This window comes from Canis lupus, chromosome 20 (genome assembly GCF_048164855.1).
Source record: "Canis lupus baileyi chromosome 20, mCanLup2.hap1, whole genome shotgun sequence".
Classification (NCBI taxonomy): domain Eukaryota; kingdom Metazoa; phylum Chordata; class Mammalia; order Carnivora; family Canidae; genus Canis; species Canis lupus.
In genome coordinates, this window is record NC_132857.1 from 16,158,215 (window position 1) to 16,181,058 (window position 22,844).

Below are 22,844 nucleotides of genomic sequence, written 5' to 3' on the forward strand. Positions count from 1 at the left end.
TTTTCATTTCTCACTCTTTCACTACATGAAATGTGTTAAGAGCAGTTGAACTTCTATCTCAGTATTTGAGTTGTAGACTTTCAAAGAAGGAGGATGATTCAACTAGATGGAGGGCCTTAGGATGGATAAAGTGAGACTCTATGTAATCTCTTTACCTAAGTGTCAGTATATTAGTGTTTGTAAGACAGAGAATCACATAAAAGTGGTGGAAATATAATTTTGATGTTATCTATTTTGGAGATTATATATGGTTAAAAGATGATCATAAAAATGCTTCAAAGCTGGTAGAGCTAGATTGTGTGGTATGAATTAGAGCTGGCAAAAACAGAAACATGCATAAGGGCATTGGAAGGGTGGAAGTTAAGGGTGGAAGTAGTCATCATTCTCAGATGGTCAGATAAGTCTCAGACAGGCACATAGGTGGTCAGTGGGTCCCAGTTTATTTTCTCTTTATTGTCCAGTTTGTTTTCCCAAACACTGGCCCTGCTAAGACTGATGTGAAACCAGCCACCAGATGCTTGACTGTGGACTAACAAGAAGAAGAAGGGGCTCACCATAGTTGCTCTGTGGTCTCCCATTTTGTGCCTCCAATCTAGTGCTTTGATATGCTTCATGTTTGGGTTTGCCCTCGAACTCCTGCTTTTCTACTGGTGCTCATGCTTCAGGCAGATGGGTCAGTAATTCTTGTCATTATACATCAATTTACAACCTTTCACTTCCCTAGCACCTTCCATATTTGTGTAAGATATACTTTGTATAATAAATTTCTATTTAACAGCACTTGTAGTTACTCTTCATTTCTTAATAAACCTTAACTAACATATACAGTGACATTATTTTATAAATTTCTGGCTAATATTGCTTCATTTATAGAAATCAGCCTGGTCTTCTTAAAATCTTCTCATGTTTTTTCATAACTTCTATTTTTTAGCTTATAATTTTATTCATAATTTTAAATGCATATGTTTTTATTCTGTATCTGAAAACCCTGTTATCTAAAATCATCAGTATGCATGCAAATGCCTCTTAATAGGTCACATCAAAGAATAGCATTGTACTCTACTGTAACTGAGAAAGTCTACCTTCAAGGTACCAAGAAATATTTCCCATTCCTAGCTCTTTCTGCAGGTAACTGCTCATTCATTATATTTGTGGGCAATTCGACATAAGCTCTTTGAGAGGACATTTTGAATGGTCTTAAATGAAGTTTTGAAGTTTTAAGCTAAAATTGTTGGGAAAGTTATTGGAATAGACTTAGATGTCACTGACTTGTAAGCATAATTAGCTTTTCTACCCAGCAAAGTAGGGTGTTTAATACAAATTTGGTGGCAATTATTGAAAAATAATTCTTTCATGTACTATTCTGTGTTGAACTCCTCAAACCTGTGAAGACAGACTTAAAAAGTCAAGCTCAGATCTCATTCTTTTCATCTCCATGGCCTTTACATTAGGTTCTCTTGTCCCAGATTTCCCCAAAACACCAGGAGCGATCTTCTCATTCCTGTGCTTATCTTTCTACAGGGGCAATCTAATTTTGTAATGAATTAGTGAGAGACTCTATTATATCATAAAATCTGTTTTAAATTCGAATTCAAGTTAGTTAAGGTATAGTGTATTATTAGTGATTCATCAGTTGCACATAACATCCAGTACTCATTCCATAAAGTGCCCTCCTTAATTCCTTTCATCCAATTACCCCATCTCCCCACCCACCACCCCTCTAGCAATCCTCAGTATGTTTCCCAGAGTTAGGAGTCCCTTATAGTTTACCTCTCTCTCTGTTTTTATCTTATTTTATTTTTCCTTCCCTTCCCCTCTATTCATCTGTTTTGTTTCTTAAATTCCACCTATGAGTGAAATCATATGATATTTTTCTTTCTTTGCCTAAATTATTTTTCAGAGCATAATATCCTCTAGTTCCATCCAGATTGTTGCAAATGACAAGATTTAATCCTTTTTGATGGCAGAATAATATTCCATTATATATCATATACACACACACACACACACACACACACACACCATATATATATTCATATATACCACAACCTCTTTTTCCATTTATCTATTGATGGACATCTGGGCTCTTTCCATAGTTTGGCTATTGTGGACATTGTTGCGATAAACACTGGGTACATGTGCCCCTTTGAATCATTGTTTTATCTTTTGGATAAGTACCTAGTAGTGCAATTGCTGAGTCATAGGGTATTTCTATTTTTAACTTTTGAGGCACCTCCATACTGTTTCCCAGAGTGGCTATACCAGTTTGCATTCCTATGAACAGTGTAAGAGGGTTCCCCTTTCTCTGCATCCTTGTGAGCATCTTTTATTTCCTGAGTTATTAATTTTAGCCATTCTGAGTGGTGTGAGGTGGTATCTCATTGTAGTTTTTATTTATATTTCCATGATGCTGCGTGATGTGGAGCATTTTTTCATGTTTCTATTGGTCATTTGTATGTCTTCTTTGGAGAAATGTCTGTTCATGTCTTCTGCCCATTTCTTGACTGGGTTTTTTGTTTTTTGGGCATAAAGTCTTTATAAATACATGTGTTTCCCTTTATGTTGTCTAGTTTGGTAGTGGTGATTAGAGAAGTATTAAAATTGGCCCAAATACTTAATGAAGTTAAGAATTACAGAATTGGCATGGGACTGATATTAATCTAGTAAAATTACCTGTATGATAATTAGATACTCTCTTGAGCTTTTTCTTAATTCTTTATTTTTTTTCAATAATAAAATTAAAAATGTGTGTCATGATATAAAAAGATAAAACCAAAGACCCACATATGCTAGAATATTATACATTTCAATAATTACTTAAGTTAGGGACAGTATGAAAGCAGAGCTGCTTTTTCCAGAGAAAAATATTTTACTAATGGTACAACTATAATAGCTTCTAAAGTTAGAAATGAGCTTGAAACATTTGAACTCATCTTAAAATTGTCTTCAGCTCTGGAATAATATAACTTTTGAAAAGTCATTTCTAGGTAAATATAGAAGCAGAGTAAGAGATTCAAGTAAATATTTTTGTAATTTGCACAGCTCAAGCTTCTATTCCAATGAGAGACATTCTAAAATGATTTCTTTAGCTATTATTTATTAGCTATTATAACAGTTCAGTGGTTTGGATCTTTAAAACTCCAAATTACAGTAATTTGAAAAATTTAGAATCCACATGTATCTATGAACAGTAAAACTTTCTGTTTGAGAACACTCTCCTCATGAAGTAAGATATAAATTTCCTTAATATTCATTTAAGTACATATTGGTAATACTGCAAATCCTGCCTAAAGTTTGTCCAAATGCAGTCATGTAGCTTTTATAATTGAAAAGACCTCCCAAGTCATCATTAAATGAAACTGCAAAAAGTATCTTGGCTTCATCTTTAATTAGAATCAAGCCTTCTTCCCATAGGACAAGCACCTCATTAAAACACATTTCCAAACGACTTACATGATTCTGTGACAAATGTGGATCTCCCAGGTGCTTTTTAGGTTGATGGGGGAATCTGCTGATTGGTGCTTGCCTTGAAGACAGTTCAGACTTGATTGATTTCAAGGCCTCAACTTAAGCACTGGAAGAAACTGCCAGGCCAGGCAGGAAAAGTGAGTTCCCCTGCAGATGTGCAGCTGATCATTTGTGTGATCTTAGACAATTCTCCCAAACTCTAGTGGCCTTTATTGGATAACTAAGTATGTGTGGGAATGACTATGTGGAAGAGAATCTCTCAACTTCTAAGAATCCTTTAATGCATAATTCTGGTACTGTGTGTTTATGAATGTATCCATTCCCCAAATCACATCAAACAAAATATCCGAATTACCATGGATTTTTCCATGCCTGGCCTACATTTATACATTCTCTTTGGAAATATTTAGCCCTATAACTTCCCTCTCCTTCCCTTCCGCGTATTTCTAAGAAAATAAGATCTAGAAAAGATTTTGTAATTCTGTCCCACCGTGAATATAGGCAAAACCTCAGATCATCTGGAACTAAATATCAATGTTACAGACTCATATCAATGTGCATTTCTGTTTCCTCTATTTCCTTCTCTTTTTTTCTAAGTTGTTTTATTTCTGTGTTTGGTTGTTTCGGAGGAGAGGTAGCATTCTCTCTTCAGTATTATTATTAATATTTACTTTGCAACTTTTAAAATTGCTAACATAACCTGCTTTTATCTCAGGCTATGGCTTGATTTCTTGCTTGAAGAACACTTGCACTTATCTGGTTTCAAATTTTATACATTTTTAAGGAAGTGTTTTGTAAATTCTCTTTTAGTGTTCTGTTTACTTCAGGATTGCTCTTATCTTTCTGTAATACCTACAATAAGTACGTAAAGATTTAGAGAAGATTTGTAAAAGTCCCTCAGGGAAAATATGTATCTACCATCCTGGACCCTGAGACAATTATTTAAACAAGAGAGCTGGCAAGTGTATTATTCCTTCCTTTCTTTCATATCCCTCAATGTATTTTTAAGAACTCATGATTTTATTTTTTATTCTGAACTGTTCTTAATTGCCAGAGCATTCCAAGTCTTTCTTTCCAGGAAATATCTAGAGCTGCATATGTACATTCTTAATCATCCCTACCTCAATGCAAATACATGTTCTTATATGTTATTAATTTAGGATATATGTTTTTTTTTCTACAGAATTCACACACACACACACACAAAATGTTATAAACTTTTTTATGCTGCCTGATTTTAAATATTGTATTTTTATGGTATTCTTTGAAACACATTTTGCACAATAGCAACAACATCATTCTAACTCCACATAGGATGAAGATCAATCAATTAGATGAAAGGATCTCAAGATTTTAGCTCTTTGTAGTTCTTCATTTTAGGGTGGTGTTTGAGCACTAGCATTATTAAAATAAAACATCAAATGAGCCAGAAACTCCTGATAATCAAGAAAGCTGTATGGAGAAGTGACAGAGAATAAGATTTAGCCAGATTTTAAGGATTTGTACATAGATCCAATATCATTAGTGTGTGTCCTTGAGAAAATTGTATATCTTTTCTATGTAGTGCAGTTTACTCATCTTTAAAATGGGATGCTAAAGTTACCTGTGTCTAAGATTTGTTTTGACAGTAAAATCAGAAAATGTATATGATTTACTTACGTCTAACAAATTGTATGTTCTTAGTAAACACTAATCGTTGTTACTGCATTTTAAAAAATCATTGTGATAAAAAATAGCTGAAAACATTCAGAATATTTGGAAATAATTAGAAAATAATAAATTGGAAAATCTTCAACAGCTCTTTACTCTAGTTGATCATGTATTTTGGGTGATTTAAAAACTTATATCTCTTCAAACTGAAATATATATACCAAGTGATATGCTGAGTTTCCTTTCTTTGCCTTAGTTCTCTTTCTGTGTTTTAAAATTTGCATTGCATAATCTAATTTACATTTACTCAGATCATTTATTTATTTATTTTAAAAAAGATTATATTCATTTATTCATGAGAGACCCAGAGAGAGGCAGAGACATAGGCAGAGGGAGAAACAGGCTTCCTGCTGGGAGCATGATGTGAGACTCAATCCTAGGACTCCAGGATCATGCTCAACCACTGATCCACCCAGGTGTCCCATACTCAGACCATTTAAAAAACTTTCTCATATATATGTATATGTGTATATGTATGTTCCTTTGTATATAGATATGTATGTATACATTTTACAGTATAAATTATGAAAGAAAAATATCTAAAACAATTGTAGTAGTCATACATGTATATTCTTTGTTATTGTACCTATGTTAAAGCATCATATAACAAATAATCAAATCCTTATAAACATTTTATATGAACTCTATATATTCAACCAATTGGTCTTCAAAATGTGTACAAACCAGGATTTTAAATGACAAGATATTTGTGCCCCTATATAGTCCCCAACAGAGCTTGGGTCTGATCATTATAAGTTAGATTTCTTCTACCTCTCTTCCTTTCCATTTCTGAAAATTGACAAAGGCTTTTTAAATACTAGATTACTCAAGCAACAGACTCCTTAAATTTTTGAGCTATATTTGAACTCTGGGAAATCACTGTTAAGACCCAATTAATACAATTGTGATCAAATGCATCACAGACTTTATACAGTATTTTGCTTCAAAGAACATTATTCATTATGTCATTTTCTTCTTTCAAACTTCTTGACTCAAGTGAATATTATTGTGAATAGATAGTCTTTTCTCAATTAACCTTTTCACAAAAGGTTAATAGAACTTCTGTGAATTTAAAACTGTATCTGAAAAATTGCTAATACAAAAGAATACTAAAATACTGATTACAAAGCATATAGTAAAACACTAAAATATGTAAGTAGTTTATTTAAAAATATATTTACCCGATATTTTCTGTGCAAAAAGAGTTCTAATTTTTTTTTATAAGAAGCTAACTAGCTTTTTTTCTCTTTTAGAGGAAGAAAAAAATGAAAGTCTATTTACAAACTGATTGTAAAAGCTAACTTTCTCCAGATGCAAAGGGTGTGTTTCAGGGTTTGAAAACCTTTGTATATCTCTATGTAAAATGCCAAGTAACATGTAAATATATCATGTTTAAAATAAAACTTAAAAGTTGGTAGATATAGCATTTGGAGGGTCATTTTGAGACTATGCTATGGTAATAAACGAAGTTTTGAAGTTACTTAATAATTTATAACTGCCTATGGGATCGATAATTTTGTTTTCATTTAAAAGAAGTAAGAATAACTTTTAGATTGTGATTACAAACCCTAAATAAAGAATTTAATAAAAACAGTACATAAGAGAAGACAGTGCTGACCTAGGAAGCACTTGTGCCTGCTGTGCCATTTCCTGACAGTGACACTTTGAACTGAGCATTTCCTTTTCCATGCTCTCTCTCAATCTAAGATAGTGATATTATCTCTAAGTTTAGCTTCCATGTTAATTAAACAAGAACTAAAAAAAAATTTTTTTCTTTTTAGGACTAAAAAGTTCTATGAAGAAAAAACAATCAGTAATCTGGTTATTTTATTGTTACCACAGTCAATCAAAGTGTCATCATTTTCATGCAGCCTCCATATGAGTTAGAAATGCATTTAATATGCAATGCACACTCTTCATGTATTTTTTTTAACTTGCTTGCAGTTTTATTTTGTGCTTTTTTTTCTGCCATACTCCCAAATGGGTTTGTAGAAACTTCAGACTAAACCCCAACAGTGACCAGTGTATCATATAAAGCACATGATCAAAATGTGAATAAATGTGGGAAAAGTAGGCAAAAATAAAAAGGTGGTATGCTGACACTAATAGTCAATAAATTTTCTAAGAATGAGACTTTAGATATCTGGCAGTCAAGGAAAAGGGAGAAATGTGATGTTACACTATTCTCTTTATAAAGGAGGAAACAAGCTGATACCTCAGGGAAGAAAAAAATTTCCTTGATACTAAGTCCAAGAGAGGTTTCCACAGGGATACTACAGTGCCAAGAGACACATTAGACAGTTTCTCCGGTTTTGTAACTATATAGTATGTATAGTAAGTATGTATCAAATACTGGAACTATAGCATTTTTTCAAGGATATTTTAAGATTTTTTATAGGATAAGTTTTAGTGAAAATGATGCTTATGAAATTCAGGTAACATGGCCTATGAATATAGCATAATTCCTTCTACACAAATAATTCCACTAATAAAAGTAGGTACTTAAAAGAACAAAGAAAAAGAATATTCCTTTTGTCATCTCCCTAAATAATTCTGTCAGCCAGATTTCTGATAACCATATAGCAGAGTTTAGTTACGGCCTAAAGAGCTGTTCATCTGTACTGATGATGTAAGGCTATTTCCTCAGCTTTGGAAAACCAAGCTACAATTCCGTCTTGGAAAACTGAGAAGTATAACGTGATTGTGCCTGGAATAGAAGACTATTACATCTCAATTTTAGAAGGAGACCTTATAAAACGTGCAACCAAAGTTGTAATTTTGCTAAAGAAATAGATTTAAATTAGTCTAGTATGTCAGAAATTTCCAAAGTCCTCATCATGAAACTTTAAAAGGTTATTTTTTTCCCTAAAAAACAAACAACCCCCCCCCCCCAACAACACAGGGAAGACATATTGAATCGTTTACCATAACAATAGGAAAGCAGTAATTCTCCTGGGACTATACTTCATATTACCCTCTTCCATTCTTCTTAGCAAGGTGCAATAGTTGACTGATTAGGCCTAGGACTTGATGTCAATTTTTATACATAAGGATCCAATATTATGGAAAAATTAACATGAAATTATAGGGAATATTCCAGAGGAAAAAAAAAAGGTCTTGTTTTTCTTTCTTTCAGGACACATGCCCATCTTTTCTACCATCAGAAACCAGATTTAGAATCCAAGTAAATGTGCATTAGTTTCTCCTGTCACTTAGGTTCTAATACATTAGTCAGTGTCAGTCAATTTTTTTGTCTTTTCCTTTTTTTATCCTGTTTCACATTTTTATTACTTAACTACATGAATGTATTATGTATCAACATTTATAATCTGACATTTAGTTGAGAAATGAAAGCAAGTGTGTTTGGAGGTTCCAGGGGACAGGAGATGAGAGCCTGAGTCTCGGGTGTGGGATTGTCCAGCAATTTGATGTGGATTCACCAACAGCCTGAGATTTTCTCCAGCCAAGTTCAGTACTCAGGTGCCTGCCCAGGGTCCCGGGCTTGGGCTCTAACAGAGAACAGGGCTTTAGTTAGGTAGTCACACCAGGGAATGAGCAGAACGATGGTGTGTGTGTGAGGGGGCTCACTATGAGAGGTCATAACCCATAGGCCTGGGGGCAGAGCTAGCAGGAGGGTAAAGGTGTGTGAAAATGTGCGGGGTCCTGAAATCTGACTGGGTCAGATGATGGGACTGGAGAGGAGGGGGGTCAACTGTTGGGGTGGAATCTTAGGAGAGAGGAAGTATGGGGACAGGGGGCTCCAATCACACAGAAGGAACTTCATAGTTGAGGTTATGGAAGTGTTGCAGTCACTGGTGAGGACGCTTCAGGGACACAATCTTGAGACAGTGTGGCTGAGTTTAGGTCAAATTTTTAAGCATTGCTTAGACACTGAATCAAAATGAAGAAAAATTGAATTATAAATTACAAACCAGGATAATTGGAATTCTGTTGCTACTTTGCTAACTTTTCTTGTTCCCACTAACTGACCCAAGTGAAAAATCCCAAATCCTTCCTATACTCTAATATAGTTAGAAAAAAAAAGGTATCAAGAACAGAGAATGGGTTATGAAGATATGACAATTCAAGTTAAAAATAAATATATTTTATTCAATTTAAACAGTTTCAAATATTATACCAAGAATTGGTGAATTTTTTCAGTAAAGGGATACATAGAAAATATTTAGGCTTTGTGGGCCATGAAGTCTCTGCCCTAATTACTCACTTAGGAATTGTAGTACAAAAATAGTCAAGTAATATATAGAGAAATGACTACAGCTATGTTCCAGTAAAACTTTATTTGCCCAAGCAGATGGCAGTCTGGGTTTAAGCCATAGTTTGCTGATACCGGAGAAAGAGTATCAGCAGATCACTTTGTTTTTATAGACTTGTTTTTGACTTTGCTTTTGGTATTTTTAAAATTCCTACTTATAGGCCATACTCCTTGCATCTAACAAGACCTACTCATATCCAGATAGTAATCAACCAACCTAATAAAATCCTTTGTTAGAAATTAAATGTGACAAAGAGATGAAAAATACCATAGTGGTGAAACATTGTAATTGGACCCTAGACATGTTGTGGTATCCTTATGTTAGGTCCCATCATTTAAAATTAAGCATAAGCTGGATATCTGGGTGATGGTGGTTCTTCTTTTTCTTTTTCTTCTCCTTCTTTCTTCTTTTGTGTAATAGTTTTATTGAAATACAATTTAAGTATTATCAAAAATCACTCTTTTAAAAGTATATAGTTTGGTAGGTTTTAGTATATTCATAGAGTTATAACCATGAGCTCCTTCTAATTATAGAAATTCCCAGCCCCTCAAAAGAAACCATTGTATTTATCTTCTTTTCACTTTGCAAGTTACATCAGACATTGATGATGGTTTAATTTTCTTAGCATTTATTTATTTATTTTTTACCTCCTCTCCAACACTGTTCAGAAACTTGGGGTTAATAAGAGATCTGAGAAAGTGAATGTGAGAACTTAGATGATGGAAATTATTTTTAAACATAGACTTGGAATGAACTAATAATAGGTATTTTAAGCTCCAACCATATACTACTGTGTAACCTAATAACTATTTTCAATCTTGTTCCTGATTCTCACTGTTTGATTATGACAGATTTGTCAAGCATAGCATTATAATTGACTGTTCAGATTGAAAGTCACCCTGAGAATTGACTAATTCTTATGCATTATTTTTCTTCAGTGAGTACATGGATCCCACATTACAATATGTATAAGTGTATGTCTTCTATCGACTTTTTTTCTTTTTTTACTTCTGCCAAAATTTTTATGTTCATTAAGCTTACTAAAAACAATAAGGGGAATTGGAAAGGAATAAGTCATTGTATAATGACAATGAAAGAGGGAGGTAGCATCAGAAAATGAGAATTCAAATAGCCTATTTTATTTTTTAAAAATCTAAACAACAAACTCCATGTACTTCCTCCAAATTAATTGGATTCTCAGAATTTAAAATAACAGAAACAATTTGAAATTTGTGCTAAGTTTCTGCTTCAGTAAAGCAGGTAATTCAACAATGTATGTCAGAGTAGACACTTATGTGATGAAATGAGATCCACCTGGGAAGAATTGAGGTGGTCAACTCATATTTTAAAAATATATATTCAGGGATCCCTGGGTGGTGCAGCGGTTTAGCGCCTGCCTTTGGCCCAGGGCGCGATCCTGGAGATCCGGGATCGAATCCCACGTCGGGCTTCCGGTGCATGGAGCCTGCTTCTCCCTCTGCCTATGTCTCTGCCTCTCTCTCTCTCTCTCTCTCTCTGTGACTACCATAAATAAATAAAAAAATTAAAAAAAAACAAAATAAAAATATATATTCAAATTAATAAAAAGGGAGAACTGAATTCATAAATAAGTGATGTTCAAGTCTGTTTTGATTAGCATCTCAAAGATTTACCTATTAAACATATCAGCTTCTACTACTTGAAATTCTGTCTCTATCTCCCTCTTAAAAAAAAAAAATTATGAACAATGTTCCTTCAAGGCTCACTTCAAAATCTCACTTCAAAATCTAAATGAGGCCTTACTTTCCTGCCCAAATGAACTCTCTCCAATGTTTGCTCTAGAAATATCTCTATCATTTGTTTTTAAAATCATCGTAGACATGATGAATAGTCTTCTTGGTGGTTTTAGTTTTTTTAAAAAAATATATATTCTACTTTCCAAATTAGATTATAAGCTTGCTTATAATTTAGTACATTTCTTTGTGTTTTAGTATCCCCAGCCTGCATAAAAGGATCAATGAATCTTTATTGAGGGCTATAATTTAACTCTAAATAAAATTTACTAATATTTAGAAATACTTTAAAAGACTGAAAATATTAACTAATATTGAGCTAGTCATAAAATTATCATTATTTAGATAGATAATATTCCCTATGGTTCAACTAATTATTTTGAAGTTTTTTTTCTTCAGTTGAATAAATGGATCCCAGAGAGCATCATATGGTCTATCACTTCTATTAATATTATCAATGTCCACATTTATGTCAGAGACATCTGTGATTTAGAGAATACAAACTTCATGAAAGGTCTACTCTGAATGAGAAGTTAATAAGGATTTGATAAGTCTTATTTGTAGTCACTTATACTTTTCTACTTAATTGTAAGAGGCATAGTCAGTAAATTAAGAATGAATTGATTCTCTTATGAAGGATAAAATGAATCATTTTAATACCTAGTAAAGGAGGTTACAGAGAGGACATGACCATAGGGTGACCCTCATACTGGACCCAGAGGCTCCTAACTCCAACCCCCTCTCCCCCTTGAAACGTATGATCTTCCTACCATTCCTGTAGTGGGAATCATTTTCAAGGACACAGCCTTAGAAAACAATGTGTTTTTGAGGTCATCTGTATGGCATACATAACTGAACCCAGACAAGGCCTCTATATAAACTTTTAAGATTTTGTCAGGCAGGTATGGCAGCTTGTCTGTGGCTACCCTAGGCAAAACTCATACGTAAGTTCTCTTGCTTATTAAACTTGCTACCTACCAATGTTGAGTGGTCTGATTCTTTCTTCAGTTTTTACTTACCCTCTGTATACAGGGGCCAGTTTTAGATTTTACCTGGGAGGTTCTGTGTTTTTAAATCAATAGGATCTTCATCAATTGTGTGAGTCCCTTGCCCTCTTGGGAGCACAGGTAGGGTGAAATCCTGACTATGTTTAACTTGGGAGACAGAGAAAGAATTAATTTCACTGGTCCCAAGAATTAGAAAGAAAAGTAAAATCTATTCACTAAGTTGAATTTTTAAAATTTTAGATCAGTCCACAAAGTAAGTGGCCAGAAAAAAAAGATCCGAATAGGAGTCACAGAACCTGAAATGGATGGCCAAGAATAGACAGGATCAGAATGGAAACAATTTGAGTTTAAACATGCGTGAGGATTCCATAATGGTTGGGATGCGTACTGTGAATACTCATTCACAGTTGGTTTTATTCTAATTCCAAATTGGGATGGGATAGGGAAGAGTATCTCCCAAACAAGTTAGTTGAATAAATATTATATTTTTCTCCATAATGAATTTAGAAATCCAAATGAAATATAATGTTGACATAGATCCAAATTCTTGTTTTTTAGTACCAATCTAGAGCAGTTTGCATTTTTGTCTGAGTTCATTTACATTTTCTGTTGTAGATTTCAAATCATGTAACTAATGACCATACATTCAAGATAGTCATTGCACAATATTTTGATTTTTAATGATAATTTTATAAAGAATAGTGAATTAGAATAAAAAATTTAAAAGTAATATGCACTTGTGATTCAACATAAGGAAATGAAGTAAAGTGACAACTGAAGATTTTTTATGATAAATGCTGATCTTGGTAAATGAAATATACTTGGTCAGTAACAAGGATGAAGTGAACTAAAAAACACACTGTCCTTTGACACAGTTTATTTTTGCAATCCAGAAAAAAATTGTATATATATATATATTTTGTATAATATATATACAAAATATATATGAAATCAATCTATTTCAAGGTTTTATCTATGACATGAGGACTCAGTAGATAGCAACAGGAAGCAATGATAATTTGGCATGTCTTCTTTACCTTTATATTTCTAGTGATTAGAATAATTTCTGACACATCTAGGAATTAATACTTTTGAATGTATATTTTGAATGCATAGCACCAACTAAATTATGTTAAAGTTAGTTTGTGCTTTTAAATCAATATATTCAATACCCCCTCTAGTATTGATAGACAGGAATAAAATTTTTCAAAAAGGATTATAATTTGGGGGCACTTGGCTGGCTTATTCAATACAGCATCTGATTGCTGATCTCAGGGTTGTGATTTCAAGCCCCATATTGGATATAGAGATAAAATAAAAATCCTGAAAATAAAATCTTGAAAAAAGGACTGTAACTTATTTATAAATATTTTTCTTTAGATGCTATAGTGCTGGGGAAGATGCTAAGAGCCATAATTCCCAATCTCTAGGAGCTTAAAAATAGTAAGTAAAGATGTGAAGGGTGCATGAGTGGCTCAGTCAGTTTCACATCCAACTCATTATTTCAGCTTGGATCATGACTTCATGGTAGTGGGATCGAGCCTGGGTCAGGCTCTGCACTCAGCAAAGGGTCTGCTTGTCCTTCTCCCTCTGCTCCTCCCCCTGCTCACCCACTCACTTTCTCTCTCCCAAATAAACCTTAAAAAAAAAGAGAGAGAGAGATATCACATTTGGATATAAGTCCACATTGATTTTAGGAGAAAAATTAGATTGAATGTGTAGAGCTAGATTGTGGTAGATCCTGATGATATCGGTGTGTTTTAGCTCATTCCATAGGGGAGATAAAGGGAGATATTAATGTTCTTGAAGAGAATAATGCTATGAAGATCACATGGCTTTAAAGTTTCAATTAACAACACACTTTATATACATTAAAAAATTGGAAGTCTGAAGTTCATTCTGTAGTTCAAATATCCACTGATGAAGTCCTGCCCCGTGAATGAGAGTGGAAAAGAAGGTAAATGCATGAAACAATGAGATAAGAAAAGGAAAAGAATAATGAATCCACTGATGACAAGTAAGGCATAAGGCTGGAGCAAAGGAATCAAAGAATGACTCTTCTTTTTGAGTTTATGTCTGTGATAATGATAAAATGAACAGAACAGCAAAAGAATCTATTCAGAAAGAAAGAGGAGATTGGATTCAGTTGTATACAGGCCAAGTTGATGTTAATAGAAAATTCACGTGAAAATATCTCAAATCAGGAGGAGGTAAATATTTGGGATTTATTTCAATAAACAGTTATGTGATAAATCCCTCTTCTACAATCACATTTAGAATCACTGCAATTAAACTAATGATTCAGATTAGGTTTAGAGTGATAATGAAATATAATCCGCAGTTATCTTCATCTTTGTGTAATTATTCCATATCTTGCATATTGTAAGTTGTGGAATTCTAAAAATAGACTAAATAAAGGATCTGGTAAATATTTGGATTGCAAGATAATTTGCTTTTCTTTTTTTGTATCTCTCTCTGCTTCAGTTATACTTTCTAGGCAGAGAGCATTAGCATTGTAATAACCACTTTAAGCTTTAAGTTGAAAACATTTTATTGGTTGACTGAACTTATCATCCATTAGGAATGTCCACATCTGGTTAGATGGAGAGTTCAGTGTTTTCATTCCCCAATCCACACTGCTGAGTTCAGATACTTTACTGGATAGTTTACAAAGCTTTGCTTTTTTATAGCTACTCAATGTACAGGCTTATATAGCATATACCTCCCTGAAGCAGTTTCTTTCTCATACCATCTGGTAATGAGAGGATCATTTACACTATATAAAACCATGGCATTTGGAAAGGAAAACTAATGTGAAAAATCAGTTGACTACCAGGATTGGCCATATTTCGATTTTATTTTTGGGAAATTTTTTATTACTTAACTATACTATACCAAAACGAAATTTAAAAAAATATTAAGCAAAATTGTGAATAAATAACACCAGCATATTTTTAAGTTTCAAACATATAAAATTTTCTAGGAAAAAAAATCCAAATAATTAAAAGCTGTATATTTTAGGAAGATATAAGGCAAACATTTGGAGGGCAAAGAAACCTTTGGAATGAATGTCAACATTAGTTTTTAAATTAAATTTAGAGGTTGTGGCAATACCCCCATCCCCACATATGTAGCTCTTTTTCACATCCAAATGAAAACCACATAGCAGTTGTCGATAGGATTTGGGGGATTATGTATTCTTGAAAGAGTGAGAGATTCACTTAGGTCCCTATTATGGGGCTGCCTATGTACCAGGTACATAGGCCTGGCACTGAGGGCACAGTTTTGAACAACACAGGAATGGTCATTGCCTCCCTTACATTCTAGTGAGAGAGGAACAAAATGATGTAGATGCTGTAACAGAAAGAAAATAGGGTGATAAGATAGGGAATGACTGTTGGATGGTGGAGGAGGTGCCATGAATTAGGCAAAATGGCTGCCAAAGACAGATTGATCCAGAATAGGCCTCTATTAGGGAGGGAATGTAGGATGACATCTGAATGAACATGGGAGATAGCCAAGCAAATAGTGTGGCTTTTAAGAGAGAAGACATTGAGCCCAGATTGAGAGAAAACTAGAAAGTATCAAGGAAAAGAAGTCAGTAAAGGAAGGCTGGTGTGAAATCAGACACTGGACTGGACAAAGAGAAGGAAGAGTTTAGTACTAGGATGGAATGACAGTGTTTGGAAAAAATTTCTGTCACTCTGACAAATCCTGTTTCTGTGAGATGTGTGTGTGTGTATATATATATATATATATATATATGAAAATAATATATAATTATAAAAATATATGTATTAAAATAATATATATATAAAATTATATATAAGTAGTACATATGTTTAAAAGAAATTTAAAAGTCTCTTCTTACTCCAACAAGTCATCCCAAGTCAGATATTGCCCTATGTTTAACAGCTTTTTCAGTTTCCAGTGTCTGGTGGAAGAGTGATTTTAAATGAGCAGCACACCTATGGGAGAGGGAAATGTAGAAAATACCAGTGAGATATTTGGTAATAATGATTGAGGAAAGGTTCGTTTAGTGGGCAAATGCCAGGGATGCAATGCATAGAACAGTCTTGCTTAGCAACAAATTTTCTCACAGATCACACAACTTAGAAATATGCTGTGGCCAAGACATATCTCAAATGTTAAGCGTCTGTATACCTGATAACAAAAATTACAGGAAATTTAATAAAGTCTACTGCTTTAGGAGAAAGTCAGTATATAGATAAAATAATTAAAGGGATTTGACTGATGCTATTAGACATTTGAATTCACTAAGGGCATCACATCTAGTTCATAAGTAAGTGCATAACTTTGATGCCATAACATTAATAGTAAGTAAACTAGAAAGTGAAATATTCTTACTAATTGGGTAAGAATTTGATAAATATTTCATATATATTTACTTTTATTAGTTTTTTAATACTTTTATTGACCACAGAGATGGGTACTGGCATATTAATTTTTTTCACTTTTGTAGTAAATAAGATGGAAATTTGACTTGATATCTTTTTTATTTTCCCCTTTCTCATTATGTACAAGTAAGATTAGATTACTGTTACTTATTTTAATAAGTTTTAATAAAAGTTTGATAAATTATTTTATTTTAATAAAAAAGTTTAATACACTTAATTGTATTTTGTTTTCCTTTATTTCATACGCAGAATAATTTCTGGGCTTTATCACTTACATAAAAAAATACATCCATTATAAATTGGTGAAAGCATTTGATTATTTCATTACATATCATATGGTAGTAAAGGATATGTAAAGGCTAATTTTATCTCTGAATTTCATTTCAGCATAGTAGAAAGGAAAAGGTAAAATTATTTATTAGTCAAATGAGCTCGTATCTGATACAACTGAAAAAATTAGAGAATAGGAATGTGCATTTTGGAAAAGACATATTTGAAACATGCATTTGTTTTTGAAACATGTATTTTAGAAGTTGCATTATTGGCTGGTTTTTATAAAGTCCACTCAGATGACAAATTAATTGGGGCTTTAGCTTTTGCTAATAAAAATTCTTTAAAAGACTATCTGATTCTGGCTGGAGAAAAGTTTACCTTAGATAAAATACTCTCAAGATTTTATAAATGATACTAGGGACTATAGTACCCATATAATTAATTTTATTTTACTGATGTAAATATTGACAATAGAAAATACAGAAGTGTTTCTCTTCCTTTATGTTTCTTGTAAACCTTGATTAAACATGGAGTTTTAAAATAAATATCTTACCTTCAAATTATCTACATATCAAGCTCCAGGTATAGATTAGAGATGCAGCATTCTTCATCTATGTGAATTTTTTTTTTTTTGCATATACTACTAAATAAGTTTGTAAAAATATGCAATTAATAATTTTTATTTTCTTCATGTTTGTGCGTGATTTAAATTTCTGGAATACTATATGGAAAACTCTGTCTAGGAGTGCCTGGGTAGCTCAATTGGTTAAGCATCTGACTCTTGATTTCACCTCCAGTCATGATCTCAGGGTCATGAGATGAGCCAAGTTGTCAGGCTCTGTGCTCAGGGTGGAGTTCGCTTGTCTCTCTCCCTCTGCTCCTCCCACTGCTCTTGCTCTCTCTCTATCTCTCTCTCCCTCAAATAACTAAGTAAAATCTTAAAATAGTGACAGAGATAGTGAGACACAGCAGAAGCGGGGAGGAGAGGGAGAAGCGGGCTCCCTGCTCAGCAGGGATATGGGACTCTATCCTAGGACTCCGAGATCATAACTTGAGCCACTCAGGCACACCAACAAGTAAAATCTTAAAAAAAAAAAAAAAGAAGAAGAAGAAAAGAAAAGAAAAGAAACCTCTGTCTATTTGAGCAGGTGTAAATGTAGTCTACACAATGGGATGAAAATCTAGAAAACAGAAGTCATTCAATATAGAATGTCCATAGACATTCATCTCAACAGTTTGCGGTATTTGCCAAATAATATGAAGCCTAGAAATTATATCTCCCCTCAAAAAAGTCTGGTAAATTTGTAAAATCCCTTCTGTGGCAGCATAACATAGACTGAACAGCTTGTCTAGATAAAATTTTCACAGACATCAAGCATTTTGAAGAACATAGAGTTTAGTTTCTTTTTTGCATAAATCTGGAGAGCTCCTATTAAGAATAGCAGCAGCTAAATATACATATACATATATTTAATGTTCACTGTATTTAACTTATTTATTATGCAAAGTAATATGACGAGTGGCACAGCATGGCTGCAAAGGAGGGTGAAGAAAGATTGCACAGTCAGAAAATGAACAATGAGAAACTGAGGGGATCCCTGGGTGGCTCAGCGGTTTAGCTCCGGCCTTAGGCCTGGGGTGTGATCCTGGGGTCACAGGATCCAGTCCTATGTCGGGCTCCTTGCATGGAGCCTGGTTCTCCCTTTGCCTATGTCTCTGTCTCTCTCTGTCTCTCTCATGAATAAATAAATAAAATCTTTAAAAAAAAACCTGATTTGTGCTAGAACACAGAACAGATGTAAATAAATATGTTGACAATTACACACTGAGGTTAGATTGGCAATATAATAGGAGATATAGGGTGTCTCCGCACCGTATCTGTTATGTAACCACACTTTATATGATCAATAATTTAATATATGCCAGCCTCTTCATGTGTACTATTTTCTAACATATATCTTTTCATTGACAATTACTGTGTAACTTTTTAAAAGGGACCGCATATAACTATTTTATCACTGAGTCAGAGTAAATGGAATAGTTAAGAGCAAAGAGCCTGGCTGAAAAATTAATAAAAGTTTTTATAGTCACCTAATTGAATGCTTATTGCATGTATATAACTTTCTAAGAATATTGTGGTATAGGCATTAATTTTTCTCATTTATGGTAAATGAACTTGATAACTTACTCAAGATCACATAACTGTAATACTAATGCCAAGATTTGAAATGACCTAATCTAATCCCCAAACCCATAAGTTTAACTACTACAGTGTCTTGTCTCCAGAAATCTGAGCCAGGTTTCCATTCTATCAAGCCTTTGGGGAGGTTTTGATTTACTAATGTCTTTATGTGATAGTTTTCTTTTATATTAAGATTAACCGCTAATTGTAATGATTTTACTTGACATATATATTCACCAAGGATTAGTTATGGTTCTCTCTACTCATCAAAAGAGAATTGTAAGAAGTTTATTGAATATCTTCAAGTGTTTTGGTCAAATATTCTCAGATAGGCATGGCTCTAGAGACAATCCAGCTGATTCCTATGCATTCAATTAAATGAAAGAATAATAACAATATTTTCTGTAGTGACTGTAGACAATTCCAGTGGGGTTCTAACTGTACTCTGATTAGGATGGTAAACTAATTTGGATAGCTGGAAAATCACTTTGATAATCATGCTTATTATTAATCAAGAGATCTTAAGCTGATCGTTAGGACAAAGATACATGATAAGCAAAAGGTTATTTTGAAAATAGTGTTGGATAGTGAAGTGAATTTATTCAGTTTGGCTAGTCTATACCTCTCCCCTGCCATGTAGAGTATTCTCACAGTGTAACTTTATTCTCATAGTGTAACTTCAAGATACTTCATTAACTATGCTTTGCAGTGTAGTTTGTTTCATACTTTCTTTTTGAAATTCATACATATTTGTAATAAATTAACATAGGTTAAAGATGGGGACATCTTAACCTGTTAACCTGTCCCCATCAGGTTTAACCTTACTTGAATAGCACATCTTGTAAAATATACCATAAAACAACTTGGGGTCTGTTAGACCCATTCCTTGTTTTTTTGGCCTTTACCAAATCACTAAGGGTCATATGCTGAAGTACTCTGTTAGTGGTAACATCATTCTTATTTGAGATTTATAAATATTTAAACAGAGTGAAAATGATGTATCTTATATGAGAGGCTTTACATCTTTAGCTCTTAGATATTATTTGGAAATGTATGTACGTCAAAACCCATGTTATTTTAGGGCCATGGAGTGCGGGGTCTCTAAAAGTTGTGAGAAAGGAATAAAAGTAGGAATACGAAAAGCTTAGAATTTAAGAAATTCTCTTACTATGGAGTTAGCCACAAGTCCTCATGTGTGACTTGAGTTGGTATGTATCTCCAAGGATATCTGAGCAGGTTAGAGGGCATCAGAGTGGAAGTCTGAGCAAGTGTGAAATAATTAATAAGGTGCTTGACAGCATAATTGTTAGTAATCTCATTGGAGAAAGATCCCAGCTAGATTATACAGGGGAAGGATCCAAGTCTTGAATGCAAGGGAATACATAGCATCTGGGAAAGGGCTCAGGCTCACAGAGAGGCTGGATGTGATTCAGAACAGGGATCCAGCCCTAGTGGGTGGATGGAGGTCAAGCCAGAGGCCTGGAATATATTCCTGGGGAACCAGGTGGAGGAATAATCGTAAAACTATGAAAGGAGGTGGAACCCAGAAGAAAGCTTTGTAAAGCTGTGGACCTGTTACTGATTCTGGCTCTAGTCTAACTTTCAGAAACACAATGATGTCCAAGTCTTAGCCACTTAAAAGGATGAGTTTCTTGATATATTTCCTCACTGGGTCAGTTATAGAGTGGGGCAGAAATTCTTGCCCTTGAACGAGGATGAAACAGTCTGGCAGGATTCAGTATTCAGTAGTGTAATCATTATTGGCAGAATCACTTATAATATAACATACATTAGGAATTTAACTTGGTTTTTATGTTGTAAATTAGTGCAGTATATAAGAAAGTGAACTTAAAAACATGTTATGTCTAAGTTGGGGTTCCCAGAAAATAAAGCTTGAGAGATAAAATTATTTGTTAACTACTCATTTCCATCTCAAGAAAGAGGAATGAAGAGAAAAAAGTCAGACATTTTAGTGGAGGTTCCTATCCTCTTATCTCAAACCCTGGAGTCAGATATCTTGATTTTCAGAAATGCAAGAGTTTATAGAGATAACAAGGTACAATGACCATACTTATTATAACATCTACAGTGAACTCTGGTGCAGCATTACTTAATCAAACAAAAGAAAGCATGAATAATTAAGGAATATAAAGAATCGAGTCCGAAAGAATTGTGTACTTGTACCTAGATTCCAGAAAACCTTCAAGCAAATATTCACTTATGACTGTGTGACGCAATTCTCTGAGGCAACACAGAGACTGTCTTAAAGAATGTATTATTAACAGGCCTCAAAGGAGCATCAGTTATTTGTCAGTTCCTAGGAACTTACCCCCTATTACTCTTGCTGCCTAGCTCACTCTCTCCAGCTACTCTGGTCTTCTGGAAGGTTATCATGGACTCCAGGTGCATTCCAGCATCTAGCATTAGGTGTTCCTCTAGTGAAATACTCTTTGTCTGGACAACTTTATGGCTGATTCCCTTAGCAGCTTCAAGTTGTTGCTTAAGTGTCACCTGTTAATGAACTCTATCATACCCACTCTACTTAAAATTGTAACCCAGAAATGGGATTACTAAATCACAATAACAATTCCATTTTTAATTTTTGAAGAACCACCATACTGTGTTCCATATAAGTTGCAATTTTACAAACCTAACAACAGTGCACAAGTGTTCCAATTTCTCTCCATTCTCACACATTGTTTTCTATTCTTTGTTTTGTTTTTTTTTATAGTGGCCATGATAATGGGTATAAGGTGTAGCTCATTGTTTTGATTTGCATTTAACTAATGACCAGTGCTATTGGACAACTTTTCATTTGCCTATTGACCATCTGTATAACTTCTTTAGTGAAATGTCTATTCGAGGCCTTTGCTCATTGCTTTTAACTGGGTAATTTTTTTTAACATTGTTGAGTTGTAGGAGTTCTTTATATATTTTGTATTTCAACTCCTTATTAGATATTTGCAAATGTTGTTTTCCCATTACATAGGTTGCCTTTAACTCTGTTGACTATTTCCTTGAGACCCCAACATTTTGAAGTTTAATATATTACCAAAAGAATAGAAAGCAAGATCTCAAAGAGATTTTGCACAGTGTTCACTGCAGCTATTGTGGAAAATACAACAGCCATGAGTTAGAAGCAACCCAAATGCCCATTGACAGATGAATGGATAAGCAAAATGTAATATACATACACTACATACACAATGAAATATTATTCAACCTTTAAAATTATGAAATCCGATCACATGCTACAATAGTAATGAACCCTTAGAACATTATACTATTTTATTTTGTTTTTTATTTGTTTCACATTTTTATTTAAATTCCAGTTAGTTAACATGTATGTAATTTTAGTTTCAGGTATAGATTTTAGTGACTCATCCTTTACATACAACACCCAGTGCACATCACAAGCGCCCTTCCTAATACTCGTCACCCATCTAATCGATTCCTCCACCCAGGAAACCCTCAGTTTGTTCTCTATTGTTAAGAGTCTATTTCCTGTTTTGCCTCTCTTTTTCACCCTATATTCATCTGTTTTGTTTCTTAATTCCACATATGAGTGAAATAATATGGTATATGTCTTTCTCTGACTTATTTTGCTTAGCATAGTACCCTCTAATTCTATTCATGTTGTTGTAAATGACAAGATCTCATTCTTTTTGATGGCTGAGTATTATTCCATTGTGTATATATACCACCTCTTCTTTATCCATTCATCAGTTGATGGACACTTG

The 22,844-nt window shown here is 33.7% G+C and overlaps 2 long non-coding RNA genes across 9 annotated transcripts in view; one reads left to right on the forward strand and one right to left on the reverse strand.

Annotated features, from left to right (window-relative positions):
* Positions 1–22,844, forward strand: part of LOC140611694 (uncharacterized) — a 754,568-nt gene that overhangs the window by 394,276 nt on the left and 337,448 nt on the right. The gene's annotated exons all lie outside the window — the stretch shown is intronic.
* LOC140611695 (uncharacterized) overlaps positions 1–22,844 on the reverse strand; it is an 86,801-nt gene that overhangs the window by 32,790 nt on the left and 31,167 nt on the right. For 4 of the 5 annotated variants that reach the window (XR_012012840.1, XR_012012839.1, XR_012012837.1 and 1 more), the window contains one exon: positions 16,103–16,199. The exons of the other annotated variant lie outside the window; for it this stretch is intronic. This is a non-coding gene — a long non-coding RNA (uncharacterized lncRNA). The remainder of the gene's footprint in view (positions 1–16,102; positions 16,200–22,844) is intronic. 5 annotated transcript variants of the gene reach the window in all.